This window comes from Notamacropus eugenii, chromosome 2 (assembly GCF_028372415.1).
Source record: "Notamacropus eugenii isolate mMacEug1 chromosome 2, mMacEug1.pri_v2, whole genome shotgun sequence".
Classification (NCBI taxonomy): domain Eukaryota; kingdom Metazoa; phylum Chordata; class Mammalia; order Diprotodontia; family Macropodidae; genus Notamacropus; species Notamacropus eugenii.
In genome coordinates, this window is record NC_092873.1 from 158495451 (window position 1) to 158512788 (window position 17338).

The following is a 17338-nucleotide window of genomic DNA, read 5'->3' on the forward strand; positions in this document are numbered from 1 at the left end:
AGTGAATCAGGTTCTGCACTAGAGTGGTAACAGTGATATAAGCTTCGACTTTTCATATCAGTTCCTTAATCACTCTACCAGTGATTTTGAGTATTTATCCACAATAGGAAGATGACAGAGAAGTAAAAGCCTTAAACTTTCAGCTGTCCAGAACCTGAATTTGCTTTCCTCATTTCTCTTTTAGAGGAAAGTGAATTGCGCAAGAATTGGCATCACAAGGATTTCACTAACAAAGCAGCTTCTGGGATATATATTGGTGCTGGGGTTAGCCTAGTCTAATCTTTTAGTCTAATCTTCTACATCTACAGATCTGGGCCATGAAAACTGATATTTATAAACATGCCAACTCCAGGGTCCTGCAGGATTTTCAATCAAAGTATACACATATATACACAGAAATATGTGTGTATATTTATACAAATACATGCATATATCTCTGTGACAAATATATGTGTATATATGTTTATGTAAATGTTCATTTTTTTCAGTTATGTCTGACTCTCCATGGTCCCATCTGGGATTTTCTTGGCAAAAATACTGAAGTGGTTTGCCGATTTCTTTTCAATTCATTTTACAGATGAGGAAACTGAGGCAAACAGGATTAAGTAACTTGCCCAAGGTCACACAGCTACTAAGTGTCTGAAGCTGCATTTGAACTTAGGTCTTCCTCACTTCTTGTGCCACCTACCTGCCCCTGTGTGTATAGATAGATAGATAATAAATATGGAAGAAGCAAATGTTTATCAAACTACTGCTATGTTCTAGGCACTGTACTAAATTTTTTACAAATATCTCATTTGATCCTCACAACAATTCTGGGAGGTAGGTATTTTTATTGTTTTATAATTGAGGAAACTGAATCAGGTTAAGTGACTTACCCAGAGTCACAAAACTAGTTAGTGTCTGGAGCAGGATTTGAACTCAAGCCTTCCTGACTCCAAGCCCAGCCTCTGTTCACTGCATCACCTAGCCACAAGTTGATGAGATGATAATGGTGAGAATAATGATGACAATGAAGAAGAACCTGTGATTTTTCTGGTGTAGATAACCCCCAACTGAACAAACACTCAGCACCAAGACAAGTCAGCACGTATTCTGTTACTTACAATCTTAGAGAGTTGCCTAAAACACTGAGAGGTGAAGGTACTTGCAAAAGCTCACACAGCCAACGTGTCAAAGGTAAGACTTGAACCTGAGTCTTTCTGGCTCCAAGACTAATTATCTGCTATCCCATGTTGTCTCTAATATATAATATGTGTATATGTAATATACTTGCCAAGATAGGAAGATGAGCTAATAAGTTTTTTAAATGCTTTGAATATGAGCTGAAACTGAAAAAAGATTTTTGCTAGGGCTCAATCCGAAAACACAGTTCATAAGATCCTCCCTTTCTCCATTCTCTGAGAATTTGCATCAACTCTAATTTTCCTGTCTATATATAACTGAATAGTTCATCTGGCATTAGGTCGAGACCCAGTGTTTGTTTAATGAGTCCTCAGCTAAATTTTTTGATGCAATTCTAGAGAAGGATTCAGGTAATAACCTAGAGAGTGATCATCTGACCTTAAAAGAAAGGGTCTATTTACAGCAAGTTGCCAAGTCCACAATGACTCCCAGATTCTACTTCTAGAAGGACATTTTATACCTATATGACCCACTCGGAAGTCTTCGGGGGAAAATACCTGAACTCTCACAGCTGTGCCAGAAATGTATATGTTTCTTTCCTAACACTCTTTGGTGTTAGGTTATAAAACCTGTAGGTGTATATTGGACTCATTAAACTGGAGGACCCCTAAGCACTGGTTTGATCAATGCATGGTGCTGACAGGCATTATGCATTATGTGGGCTTCCCCATGTCATTCTGCCAACTTACTTCCATCTTAATCTAAACCATGCCAGCTATTTGAACATTAGGCCTCCCTGGAAGAGAGACTGCTAATCATGCCAACTCATGTGGTCTTTCTCTGATGTGGGCCTATTTCCACTGGATACCCAAAAGAGACCCCACAAATTCATTTTCAAGTCTTTCTTTGAAATTTTACCAAATCACGTTTCCAGAGATAGCCCAGTGACCAGACAGAGAAATGTCTATCCAGTGATCGTGAAAGGAGGTAGAAGATGATGGTCTCCAGTTCCTGCTGACTTAATAGTTATCAAATTCCAGATCCATCACTTGCTAAATAAAGGGTATCTTTACAATTCAATTGAAACTGTTTCACTGAAGAAACCAATGGGAACACTGCTCCATCCTAAAGAATCCACTCATGACAATCCAGATCAAATTGAGCCTGGATACAAACTGGTATTTCCAAATCACCATCTTTGTAAAAGGGTCTGCAAAACGGACCCACATAAAATACAACAAATTGACGTGTCAAGGTAATTACTAACTACATAACAAAATGGTGGACAAATGCCTAACATGAAACCCCTTACAATTTCTTTTTTTTCACAGTCAGTGAGGTGGAATGTTTCTAACCAAGTAAACACATCAAAAAATAAACCGATAAGAACTTGAAATCTGATGGAAAGTAGACATGTAGGAACCCTGTTAAAGTATGGTTTAAAATAAGAGTTAAATAAGTTTTAAGATATATTTTGGAGGTAGGGGCATCCATGAAGTGCTGTCGTGAGTCACAGATGAAAATGCAAGATTATATGAAGTCTAAGAGGTCTGTGGTGAGGTAGGTAGGCACCTAATTAAGAAAAATTCCTTATAATTAAATGAGATCATCCACTCAAAGAAATCCAGGGTAAGACTTGGGAATTCAGGAGATGTTCATAAAGGAAAAATAGTGGACATCTCTCTTTCTTAAGAGCAAAAGACAGTTTCACAGATAAAGAAAGACAACCCTTTTTTGTGTCAATGTTTCGGCACAGGTGTGATAATCCAATCATGCCTACGTTTTCGTCAATATAATCTTTATAATAAAGATCTATACATATATTAAGGGTATCCTTTATCCAAATACTCAAGACAACAGTTGGGGTTTAAAATTTTTTAATTTTAAATTTTAATTTTTTTAATTTTAATTTTAATTTTGTTTTTTGACTACATTTTCACAGTTCCACAAGTGACAAAACAGGTGTAAATTAATCCATATACCTCCTTCTCTCTTCTGACAGTCCCTACCGTGATGCAGGTCCTTATTGCCTTATGCTTGTACTAGTGCACTAGCTTTCGAGTTGGTCTCCCTGCCTCAATTCTCTACCGACTCCATTCCATTTTTCACTTAGTTGTCTAAGTAATAATCTTCCTAAAGCATATGTCTGACTATATCACCTTTATATTCAATGAACTCCAGTGGTTCCACATTGCCTCCAGAATCAGATATAAAATGCTGTGTTCTAGCATTCAAATGCTTTCACAACTACCTTACCTTTCCAGTCTTCATATGCCCACTTCACCCTCTCCCAATTATCTTTGATCCAGTGACTAGTGGTAGAAGCTTTTGCTTCCAAATTCCATCTCCATTTTGGGAATTTCTGAAATTTTGCTTGTATAATTATGACCTTATACTATGCTAAACATCATGAAATTTCCTGCTATCACAAATTAAAATTATATCAAGATTTTATTTGTTACATGTAATTAGCAATACAGAATGAAATGTAAGAATAGACATCTGAAATGCCTGTCTGTATTGCTATGCATTACTTCTTGGGATATAGTAAACTAGGAAAGGGAATTTTAGCTGTTCACAGAGCCCTTTATATGGAAGCAGAATCCCATATTTCAACAACAGTTTTATTTCCTGTTTTATAAGTAACCCATATAATCTTTGAGTATCCTTATTCCAAGTTTCAATCATAAAGATGAAATGGGTTTCTAAGCACTATGCCCTTTAGATTCTGAACCCCTGAAGGGTTGAGACTGTCTTTCTCTTATGTTATCAGTTCAAATCCCCAATAACATACTTTCTCCACCCACCCAACCCCAAGATAAATAAATAGTTGAGAATCAGTCAGACAGCCTTAGGTAGCTTTTAGAAAGGGATATTTATTAAGGTAAAAATAGTTGATACAGCACCTCTTGTCCCCTAGTCTGTGGCACATTCTCGCAAAAGAACACATAATTTTCTTGTAATTTTCTATTTTTTACTTTTTTCTTCCCTCCCTCAGAGATGGCTACCATTAGACACAAACAATGATAGATATAATACACACAATACATACATATACATAGATACACATACACATACACACATCTATGTGTGTATGTACACATACATGCATATATATTGTTAAATTATTCTATATATACATTTCTATTTATCTCCACTTTCTCTGGATGTAGACAGTGTCTCTCTTCATATGTCCTCTATTTTTAATTTCTGTATTTATAATAGTCAAAATGACAGTCACTCAAAGTCGTTCTTAAAACAATATTGCTGTTACGGTACGCTATGTTCTCTTGGTTCTCCTCATTTCACTCTTCACCATTTCATGTAAGTCTTACCACGCTCATTGAACTCATCATTTCTCATATAATTTTATTATATATTTAAAGCAAGTTATCCATAACAGATTACAGTTTCATGTGCAATCATCTTTTTTTCTTATACTATGTTATGGAAATGTTTGTTTCATTCCATAAATTAAAAATTAAATAAATAAATCAGTAGACTTTTTTTTTTACAAAGAACTCACAGAATCCAGAGAAAAGTATGTTCAATATTGGAAGCATATGAAACAAAGGAGTAACTCACACCTCCAAGTAGACAAAAATTCTTTTCTCTGGTTTGTGGAGTACTCAAGAAGTGCCCCAGTAAGCCTGATTTAATGTCTTTACTGTATTCCTTGTGGAGTCATGAATTTACATCCAGATTGTCCTTGGCTACCAATGCAAACAATGTTGTAACTTATCCAAAGATGTCTATGGTGACCTAGAAGACACCAAGAGGAGTACTATAATATAATATAACAATTACACACATGCACACATATATACATATAGATGTAAATGCATATATAGACATACACACATGCATGTATATATTTAATATATAATCATATACATGTGTATAATTGTATACATATACATATGAATGAATGACATGGCCAGTGTGGGAATTTCTTTTTTGCTTGACTATATATGTTTGTAAAAAGAATCTGGAGTGGGGGAGGGATGTGAAAGTGAGAGGAAAACAACACAGACCAGAAAATAAAATTGAAAAAAAGGGAAATGATTGTAGAAGCTAGGTCTTTCTTTTAAACTCTATTAAGTAAGACATTTTACTCTCATTAAAGGCATTCATAAGCATCAGCAAATAAAATACTTTTGAAATTTCAGAAGCTAAAATAAAAAACTACAAATATCTTGAAGTCTACAAAAAGCAGTCTCCTTCCTTTTCTGCTGCTTCTACCCACCCCTCTTGGCTGCCCCACTTGTCTGCTGCTCCCTTATTCCACCACTGCTTCCTCCCAATCCACCTATTCATCTTATGAGGGAACCCCTGACCCAGCATATGAATCACAATGGTCCAGTGGCAGTTAGAATTTATAGACCTCTGCTTTTGCAAATAGTCTTCCATTAACATCTCTATTTACTATCCAAATTTAACAGCAATTGGAGTGGTGGAGGAGGAGACACTTTTTTTTATTGGTACATTCCAAAAAGGAAACTGGCCAAGGGAATCTGAGGAAAGAACAGAAGCAAATGGCCTAATTCTTATGTTCCCATTTTATAAACACTGGCCATCCAAGAGTCAGAGCTCTTGCACTCTGACCTAAGTGGTTCTAAGCAGCCAAGGACTGTTAACACACATTGCTAGTATCAGAGTACCTCTAGAAATACTAAGAATTCTCATTTATATATCATTTTAAGTTTTACAACATATTTTCTTCACAATAATTCTGCCAAAGAGGTAGCGCACCATGCTGTCATATTGGAATGAGGAGACTGAGCTTCTGGATGATGGCACCAATCTGCTACCCTGGGCAGGCAGAGAGGCTTACACAGACAACAGTAGAGCAACAAGTACCACGAAGAGAGACTGGAGGACCATGCTGAGATCTCATCACCTGACTTCATCAACAAAACTTCCACCAATGACTCATTCTTCAATGATTAACCTATCCCCACCCTCTTTTAATCTCTTTATCCCAGGTTTCAAAAGCCCACATCTGCTGAAGAGCAAACTTCTCATCTTAACCTCAGTTGTCCAGTCGCTTAATCTTCCATCTCAATCTTGCTCCCCTCAATGTCCCAACACAGAACTATCTCTGCTTTTAAATATGTTCCCTGCTCACTAATTAACAAATTTCCCTTCATTTTAAACCTCTTCTTTTCCATCTTCTGGCAATCACAGCAACCTGGCTCCCACCTCAGTGATACTTAATACCTGTCTATCCTTTCCAGTACTCTTTTTACCTTCTCTCAGACCCCACAGCTCATTGGTCCTGATGAGAGAGCAGGAATGTTCCTCTATCCTCATTGCCACTTCTAGATTCCTCTCCTCCTGTGAAATTCATTATAATTAAGTATCACCCAATCCAGATCCTGGTGGCTGCTATTGTTATCAAAAAATTCTCCCTCTTTTCCAAAAAGTCCAGTGTTTGGTTTATGGTGTCCGTCTCCAATTCAACTCTCACCCTCATATTAGAAGGCTTCAACATAAATGTGGATGTCAGGAAGCCCAAGTTCCCAGGACTTATTTTATTCTATTACACCTCATGTACACATAGGGATGGGCATAACTTTGATCTTTCCATCATCCAGAAGTGTTCCATTTTCATTTTCCAGAACTCTGAAATTCCCTTATCTGACCTTAATTTTCTACATGCCTTTTTTTCTTGGATCTCACTTCTGAACCTATTCTGTGTCCAGATTGGGACTTCAAATTCCTTGATTTATCCTCTAAGACTATCATCCCTACTCTTATATCAATTTCCTTCTTTCCCAATTTCAGTCCTAGTTTAGTTCAACTCTACACAGCCCTATCTTGTCAGAGACCAATCCTGGATTACTCCCACCATCTGCTTCCTTCATTCCTACTCATAAGCTACTGAATCACACTGGAGGAAGTCACACAACTGTGTTGAGTGGGTCTGCTACAAATTTGTTGTCTGGGCTTAATTGCATCTTCAGTGAAGCAAGAAAAGCTTACTCCTTCCTAACCTTTGTTCTACTGATCGTAGCAGCTATTATAAACCACTTCTCTATTTTTTTAAATTATTTTTTGTTACATCTTTTCCTCCCTCCCAACCCAACACATTTTACAAAGATATATATGTGAAACTATTCATAGTATTTAATACATAGTCCCTTTTATCAGTTTTTTCCATGGAAGTGGATAGCATTTTCCTTCATAGGTCCTTCAGAGTTGATTTGAGTATTTATAGTACTCAGATTGTTCACAATTATTCTTCAAATAATATTGCTATATACAACATTCTCTTGGTTCTCCGCACTTTATTTTTCATTATTTCATGAAAGTTTTTCCATGTTTTTCTAAAGTCAACCAGATCATCATTTCTTATAGCGCAGTAGTATTCCATCATGCTCATATACCACAACTTATTCAGTCATTACCCAATTGATGGGCATCCCCTCAATTTCCAGTTCTTTGCCACCACAAGGATTGTTGCTATAAATATTTTAGAATATATGGGTTCTTTTCCTCTTTCCCTGATCACCTTGGAAGAGAAACCTAATAGTGGTATTGTTGGGTCAAAGGGTATAACACAGTTTTATAACTCTTTGAGCATAATTCCAGATTGCTCTCCAAAATAGTTGGATCAGTTTACAGTTACTCCAGCAGTGTCTAGTGTCCCAATTTTTCTACATGCCCTCCAACATTTCTTATTTTCCCCTTCTATCATTTTAACCAATTTGATAATCTGAGATGATATCTCAGAATTGTTTTAATTTGCATTTCTCTAATCAATAATGATTCAGAGCATTTTTCATAGGACTATATATAGTTTTGGACTCTTCATTGCAAAGCTACCTGTTCATGTCCTTTGACCATTTATCAACTTGGGGGTGATTTATGTTCTTATAAATTTGACAAAGTTCTCTATACATTTGACATATAAGACCTTTATTTGAGAAACTATCTATAAAAGTTTTCCCCAGTGTTCTATTTTCCTTTTAATTTTGGCTACCTTGATTTTATTTGTACAAATCCTTTTTAATTTCATGTAATTGAAATTATTCATTTTACATCTTACAATGCTTTCTATCTCTCAGTTATTCATAAATTCTTCTCCTTTCCATAAATCTGATAGGTAATAGATTCCGTGTTCTTTTAATTTACTTATGATATATCCCTTATATCTAGGTCATGTATCCATTTTGTCCTTATCTTGGCAAATGGTATAAGATATTGGTCTATATATATCTAACTTCTGCCAGACTGCTTTCCAATTTTCCCAATAATTTTCACCAAATAGTAAATTCTTACCCTGAAAGCTTAAATCTTTACATTTATCCAACAAAAGGTAACTATAATCAATTACTAATGTGTGTCATATATCTAGATAATTTTGATAATTATCACCTTACAATACATTTTAAGATCTAGCACTGCTAGATCTTCTTCCTTAATATTTTTTCATTACTTCCTTTGATATTCTTGATCATTTGTTCTTCCAAATGAATCTTGTACTTTTTTCTAGCTCAATAAAATAATTTTTTGGTAATATAATTAGGATGGCACTGAATAAGTAGATTAATTTAGGGAGAATTGTCATTTTATCATATTGGTTCAGACCACCCATGAACAATTAACATTTCTCCTATTATTTAAATCTGATTTTTGTATAAAGTCTTTTATAATCATTTTAATATAGTTCCTAGGCTTGTCTTGGCAGGTTTACTCCCAGGTATTTTATATTGCCTACAATTATTTTAAGTGAATTATCTTTTACTATGGCTTCTTCTAGGGATTTGTTGGTAATATATAGAAATGTTAATAATTAATGTGAATTTATTTCCTGCTACTTTGCTAAATGTATTCATTGTTTCATCTAGCTGTTTAGTTGAATCTCTAGGATTTTCCAAGTATATCATCATATCATTTATAAAAAAAAGACATTTTTATTACCACGTTGCCATTCTGATTCCTTCCATTTTTTCTTCTCTTGTTGTTACTGCAGCTTTTCTAGTACAATATTGAATAACATTGGTGATAATGAACAGCCTTGTTTAACTCCTAAATTTATTGAGACTTCTAGCTTATTTACATTACACATAATGCTTACTGATAGTTTTAGGTAGATGATTCTTATCATTTAAAGGACAAATCCATTTATATCTGTTTTCAAGTATTTTTAATAGGAATAAATATTAGATTTTGTCAAAAGCTATTTCTGTATCTATTGATATAGTCATGTGATTTTTGTTACATTTTATTGATTTAATCAACTATGTTAATAGTTTTCCTTATTTTGAACCAGTCATAAATCTCACTAGATCACAATGTATAATTTTTGTAATGTATTGTTATGGTCTCCTAGCTTGTATTTTCTTTAGAATTTTCACATTCATATTCATTAGTGAAATTGGTCTATAATTTTCATAGTCTGTTTTTACTCTTCATGATTTAGGTATCAGCACCATATTTGTTTCATAAAAGGAATTTGGCAGGACTCCTTTTTGCTTATTTTTTCAATTAATTTATTTGATTTTGGAATTAGTTGATCCTTAAATGTTTGGCAGAAGTCACTTGTAAATCCATCTGCTCCTGATACTTTTTTCTTAAGAAGCTCATTTATGGCCTGTTCAATATCTTTGTCTAAAATAGGTTTGTTTGGATATTCTATTTCTTTTTCTGTTAATTTGGGCAGTTTGTGATTTTATAATTGTTTTTTAATTTTACCTAAATTGTTAAATTTATTGACATATAAGTGGGCAAAATAACTCTTAATAATTGTTTTAATTTCATCTTCATTAGTGGTGTTGTCCTCTTTTTCAATTTTTTATACTAGGATTTGGTTTTCTTCTCTCTCTTTTTTAATCACATTAATCCATGGTTCACTTATTTTTTTCATAAAACCAACTCCTACTTTTAATTATTAATTCAATAGTTTTCTTACATTCCATTTTCTTACTCTCATATTTAATTTTTTAGAATTTCCAATTGGTCTTTAATTGGGGATTTTTTAATTTGTTCTTTTATTAGTTTTTTAATTGTATGCCCAGTTCATTGATCTACCATTTCTTTATTTTATTGATGTAAGCATTTAAAGATATAATTTTTTCTCTGATTACTGCTTTTGCTGCATCCCACTAGTTATGATACTGTCACATTATTATCATTCTTTAGAATAAAATTATTTATTGTTTCTATGGCTTGTTCTCTAATTCACTTATTCTTTGAGATTAGGTTATTTAGTCTCCAATTAATTTTTAATCTCTGTTTCCATGGTTTTTTACTAAATATAATTTTTATTGCATTATGATCTGAAAATGATGAATTTAATATTTCTGCTTTTCTGTATTTAAGTATAAAGTTTTTTATGGCCTAATACAGGTTTTTTAAGTATCACATACCACTGAGAAAAAGTTATGTTTCTTTTTATTCCCATTCAATTCTCTTCAGATGTCTATTATATCTGGCTTATCTAAGGTTCTATTAATGTCCTTGATGCCTTTCTTCTTTGTTTTTGGTTGGATTTATCTAGTTCTAAGAAGGAAAGGTAGAAGTCTCCCAGTATTATTGTTTTGCTATCTTTTTTCACCTGCAATTCATTTACCTTTTCCTTTAAAAATATGAATGCCATAGCATTTGGCACATATATTTTTGGTATTTATATAATTTCATTGTGTTATCCTAACTGGAACTCCATAATATCCAAATTTTTTCTTAGTTGCTTGTAATATTTTCTCCTTAACCTGGGAGCTTTAAAACTTAGCTATAATGTTTCCATGAGTTTTCATTTGGGGATTTCTTTCAGGCAGTGATCAGTGAATTTTTTTTCAATTTCCACTTTACCCTCCAGTTTTAAAACTTCAGGGAAATTTTCCTTAATAATTTTTTGAAGTACAGTGCCTGGAATCTGTTTTATCTTAACTTTTAGATAGTTCAACAATTCTCATATTATCTCTCCTCTATCTGTTTTCCAGGTCGGTTGTTTTCTAACGAGATATTTCACATTCTCTTCTATTTTTATTTGGTTTTATTATTTATTGACATCTTATGATACCAAGAAGTCATTAGTTTCCCCTTGCCAAATTCTAATTTTTAAGGAGTAATTTTCTTCTGTAAGTTTTTGCATCTCTTTTTCCAATTAGTTGACTTTCTTTTCATAATTTTCTTGATTTTCTTACATTATTCTTATTTCTTCTCCCAATTTTCCCCAACCTCTTTTATTTGATTTTTAAAATCATTTTTAAGCTCATCCAAGAATTTTTTTGGGGTTTGTGATCATTTACATTTTTCTTTGAAGCTTTACAAGAAGCTGTTTATCTTCTGAGTTTGAAGGCAGATCTTGTCTATCACTAAAGTTTCTATCTATGGTCTGGTTCTTCTTCGCTTTTTACTCACTTTTAACAGCTAATTCCTTGGCTGTTCTCTTTATATTAGAGTCAGGCTCTGCTCTTGGGATGTGTAGGATAATGTCTCAAGCTTCAAGTTTTTCATGTTGCTGTTTTCTAACCTCTCTCTGGAAGCCTTTGACCTCTTGGTTCTTTTAACATATAATCCAAGATTTGGCCACAGCACTCAGGGCTTGCTGTTTGTTGATATAGAGGTATCTGCTCATGGTATCTACACTTCAATCAGACCACACCATCAGCCTGAGAGGTTAAATCTTTTCTAAAGTTTTCCCAAGTTTCTTGGGAACAACTGATTTACTCCAATTTTAATTATTTCTGCCATTCTAAAATCTATTTTGTGGCAAAATTCCAAGTTCTTTATGTGATAATTTGGGAGAGCCAGGTGGTTACCTGCCTTATTCTGCCATCTTCTTATAGTTCCTTCAATGTCTTCTCTTAAACTTACCTAGCACTGTGTCTCCCCATCCTCTCAGTTGAGGAGGTCACTTCATAATTTATCAAGAAAATTTATTTCATTTTTTTTTCATTTTCATCATTCACTTCCATAACATTTTGGGTTTTAAATTTTCTCCCCTCCTTTTTCTTCCCCCTCCCCAAGATGGCATGCAAAATAGGCTCTACATATACATTGATATTAAACATATTTTCACATTAGTCATGATGTAAAGAAGAATTAGAACCATGAGTCATCATTTTATGAATGGGGAACAACAGAATAATATGGGGAATCTATACAAGAAGAGTCACCCTCTCCCAGCCTGTTCCCCCAACCTGCAAACTCTTAAGTACTGAGTCAAGGAAGTAGTACCCAAAAACATTATGGCTTATTTTCTTGGGACAACAAAACTTTATCCCAAGGGAAAGCATGGGAAAAGGGAGATTTGTTTCCTTTGCTTGCCAGCTAGTTGAGGTAATCAAAGAAAGTAAGTGATGGAAAGGGGGATAATATATTAATAGGATAATGAAGTGTAAAGACATTTCATCACTTTGTTCAGTCATGTCCAACTCTTCAGGACCCCATCTGGGGTATTCGTGGCAAAGATACTAAAATGGTTTGCCATTTCCTGCATCACTTTACAAAGTGTGAAAAAAAAGACATTCTGAATTATAAAAGATGCTCATCATTGGACAGGAAAAGACGAACCACACCCTAGGTGCCTCTTAAAAGACAAACCTGCCAGCCCTGAGTCAGAGAGTTTTAGGCATTCAAGACAGGAAAGAGCTTTGTGAAATACGACTCAGGTGTCTCTACCAGAGGGCAGCAAGGGGAGACAGATATTCCATCCTCTCACACATCAGCCATGATATCTTATAGCAGAGTTTCTAGCCCATTAGATGACATCAAAGATAACCAAGAGCCCTTTATAGGGTGGACCACTGTGAGGCTGGGTATGGCAGCACTTTGTATGTAGACAGAGTATATTTTGAACTTGTGGATATAGTAAATGCATCCATCAGTGCCCAATCTATAAGTGCCAGTTTGGATGAGGAGGGGGAGAAGTTCTTGGAGGGAGTATTATATATGTATATAAAAGAAATACAAGCCAGTTTTCTTTTTGTGAAATGAGGCACAGTAGGTGGGAAGGGTAGGGGGGAGGGAGAGAGGGACAAGGAAAGATATCTTAGAGTCTTGAGTTGAGGCTTAAAGGAAATTACAGATGCCAAGAGGAAGAGATTAGGAGAGAGTATATTCCAGGCATGAGGAAGAGCCCGTGCAAAGGCATAGATATGGAAAGATAATGGCACAGTGCTTTCTCCACGTCAAGTGCTTAATAAATGTTTGTTGAATGAACAAATCAATTTTTGAGATTAAGCTAGGCAAAATCAACAGATTTCCCATCCCTGGAAAAGGTAACCACTGGACCTCTCAAGAACAAGAGTGAATGTCACATCCAGTTCTTCTAATTGGGGGGCATTTTAGTAGTTAATTACCAAGTCAAAGAAAAAGCTAAATCCAGCTAAATATAAAAAACATTCAGTCTGTTCTGAGCTGTGCATATCAAAATGGAAAAATATCAGAGGTTGTTGTTTTGGCAACTGGATGTATTTAACATAGGTTCCTCATCGGGATAAACTCTGGTGAATGTAATTGACCAGATTGCAACCTAAAGAAAAATAAAAGTTGGGGCCAGCTTCAAAGGAGCAGAAACCAAAGTATCTGCAATGATTAACGAATTAGCTTCATTGAGCAAATGAGCTATTCTGAACATTTGCCTAGAGGCAGACTTGGGAGCCCTTCCAGAACCATTGTCTTTTTTTTTTTTCCTGGAACACACTGACTTTAAGGACTCCACAGCTGCAAGAATTGTGTGAGCATTTCGGGACCGTCAGTCCCTCATCTGACTTTGTGAAGAATTCTCCCTGAGCTGGATTTTATTGGATCCATCTGGAGAATCCATCCCACCCCTACCAAGGGGGGAAAAGCCACATGCCTACCAAGCTCTTGCTCTCTTCTTAGCCTTGCCTGATGTGATCAGAAAGCAGGAATGTGACACAAGGGAGGACAAGATGGAATAAGAATCGAGGTTCAGGTGACCTCAAGACTTCTTCCACCCCAAAGAAGACAGGCAAAGAGCAGCAACATTCCAACACCCTGGGAAAGATCTCCCTTGTTGTGTACCTACCCTCAGAGCATCTCCCCTTTTATTTTTATTCTTTTTGATTAGGCATGGTCTTTCCTTTTAAAAATGGTTCAGCAGAAGAATGCTCAATTTTTTTTCATTTTTCTATCTTATTGGAACTTGGGCAGCACAAATATATTCTGTATCCATTGTATTGCATGAATAAATACAGAAAGATGAGTTAGATAGATAGATAGATAGATAGATATGAATTAATAAATAAATGCTGAAGGCAGTAAAGTGGGGGGATAACATAAGAAAAGAATTGGGAACGGAGCAGACATCTGCTCTTGTTCGCAGCACTCTGCTGGGCCCACCTCGAAGGCCCCCATTTCTTTCTGTTCCGATTCTGCAAAGAGACAATTCAGCTGTCCTCCAAGTCACCATGTCAACACGCAATATCCTACAAAGTGTTGAAAAAGCAATGGGGAGGACCTCCTTGAGGGCAATTGCTGTGAACAGAAGCATAAATCTCCACAGTTCTGTATGCTCCCGCAACCAAATGTGATCCCATGCCAACTCTCTTGCTTTGAGGCCTGGGCTTTGAGGAATATTATTTGATGGATAATGTTTCCCATGTTGAAGATAAACTCTAAATTGCTCCAGACCCATCACAAAGAAAGAACTTTTGCATATAAAAGAATCCAGACAAGCCATCTTCACTGTTGAGTGGGAACTCTAAACTGTGAAAACCTTCTGTCCATTCCAATGCAATCAGAAGGGAATACTGAAGCAAAGGACCCTTAGGAAGGAAAAACAAGGATAGATACAAGAAAGAGAAAAACCAGTTTGTTTGGTGTACAACTGAAAAACATCTAAGGGTCCTAGTGGACGTTAAGGTGAATCTGATTTTTTTTTATTTTAAAATTTTATTTGTTTTTAGTAAGCATGATGCTGATATATATTCAAAGCAATCTCAATGGATATAATCACAGACTGTCAGAACCAAAAGTGACCTTAGATATCATAGGGTAGTAAATTCAGAGCAAAAGGAAACTTGGAGATTATCTAATCTAATTCTCTCCTTTCAGAGATCAGGAAACAGAGGCCCAAAGGGATGACATAACTTTCCCAAAGCCACACAGGTAACAAGCAGCAGAACAAGGATTCTGCCTCTACTTCTTATGTGGACTCTTTCCTGGAGATGTAACTGACAATTTTTGTGCCTGTGGCAGCATCTACTAAGGCATAGTACAGGTGTGATGAAATACATGATCAGGCTGAGACACCCACATGGGCAGAGCACATGGAACAATATGAAGCCGTTTCTGGGAAAGCTATTCAGGGCATTAGGGTGGATCACTCTAGGGAGGAATTTATATGGGATATTTTCCCTAGAGAAAAAAAGTATATTACCTGGTCAATTTTTTTAAAACTGGTGTTAAATTCTGTGGTTTCTCCTGTTGACAAATTTCAAGTGTTTTCAGCATCCTCTAAATTGAGCACACTGGTGCAGACCCCAGGTTGCCTAACCCTAGAGGGAACTAAGCAGCATAGTAAAAGTGCTAAGCCTGGATTCATTGAGTTTTAATCTGGTCTCAGATTGAAACTGGGCAAATCACTTCGCATCTCTCTGCCTCAGTGTCCTCAACTGTAAAATAGCACCTACCTTCCAAAATTGTTGTGTGGATCAAATGCTATAATATTTGCAAAGAGTACTTCCCTAGTTACATCTCTGCTCTTTCCACAGTACCAAGTTCAAAACCCTCATTTTACAGAGGCAAGTGAGACTTAAAGAAGTTAAAACTTTCTAGAGTTCATATGGTTATTCAGTGACAGAACCATGAATTAATTCCTGGTTACAGAATTATAGAATTTTAGCATTGGAAGGTATCTCCTTGACAATCTAGTCCATCTTAGGCTGTCTATCCTACTTATAGATAGCTTTAATTATGAGGAAGTTTTCTTATGTCAAGCCTAAACTAGCCTCTTTGCAATCTCTACCCATTGTTGTTGCTGTCTGATCATTTTTCAGTCATGTTTGACTCTTCATGACCCAGTTTAGGGTTTTCCTAGCAGAGATACTAGAGTAGTTTGCCATTTCCTTCTCCAACTCATTTGACAGATGAAGATACTGAGGCAAACAGGGTTAAGTGACTTGCCTAGGGTCATACATCTAATAAGTGTCTGAGGCTGGATTTGAACTCATAAAGATGAGTCTGACTGATTCCAAAGCCAGTGCTCTAGACATTGTGCCACCTAGCTACCTTACCTCTACCCATTACTCTGGGTCAAACAGAATGTCTAATAACTCTTCCACATGACATATCTTCAAACAATAAGAGAAAACTATCATGTCCCCCCTCCCCAATCTTATTCTCCATGCTAAACATTCCCAATTCTGTCAATCAATCCTAATATGAGATGGACTCAAGGTCCTTCACCATTCTGGTTACCCTCCTAGAGCTCATCAAAGCCTTTGTTATACGGTGGCACCAAGAACTGAATACAGTGCCCCAGAGATTGACCAGGGCAGACTGCAGGAGAACCATCACCTCTTTATTCTTGAAAGTTATGCCTCTCAATGTAGCCCAAGATCACTTTAGGATTTTTTTTATTATTACATCAGATTCCTATTAAACTTAATAGTCCCTTGAAATTCTATATTCACCAACTCTGGATATTAGATTTCCTTATGTGAGTATATTTTCTTGTATATTTGTATATTTTCTTAATACACATCTCACCATTTTATATATTCTATTTTTTTAAAGTATATCTACTCAAAGTTATAGTCCCAGTTAGAGGTTATATTCAGTCTCAATAATAGCTATGAAATCATTTGCCTTCTCTCATTTGCATCCCTGATTCCTCTTGCTTCTTGCATAAAATGAGCATTTATAGAGGTATTTGAGGACACAAGCTTTGCACTGTCTCATTTCTCGAATTTTGTCCAGTAAAAATTCCTTCTTTATTGCTACTCGCCAAGAAAGGTAGTTTGGTGGATAGACAATTGTCCTAGTCATGGTTCCACATCTGGTACAATGGATCACTCAGAGCCCAAGAATTCAAAAAAAATTTTAAGTCCTTTTACTAAAATCATATCCCAACACTCCCAGGTAAAAGCACTCTGAAGGCAATTTTTTTGAAATTCAGGAAGATAAAATCTGCCAGCAAGAAGGTTTCCTGGGATCTCAGGAGCTCTCTCTTCCCCAAAGTCCTAAATTTTTTTTTATATTCCTTTTGCTGAAAGTGTCCACCACTGGGTCACAA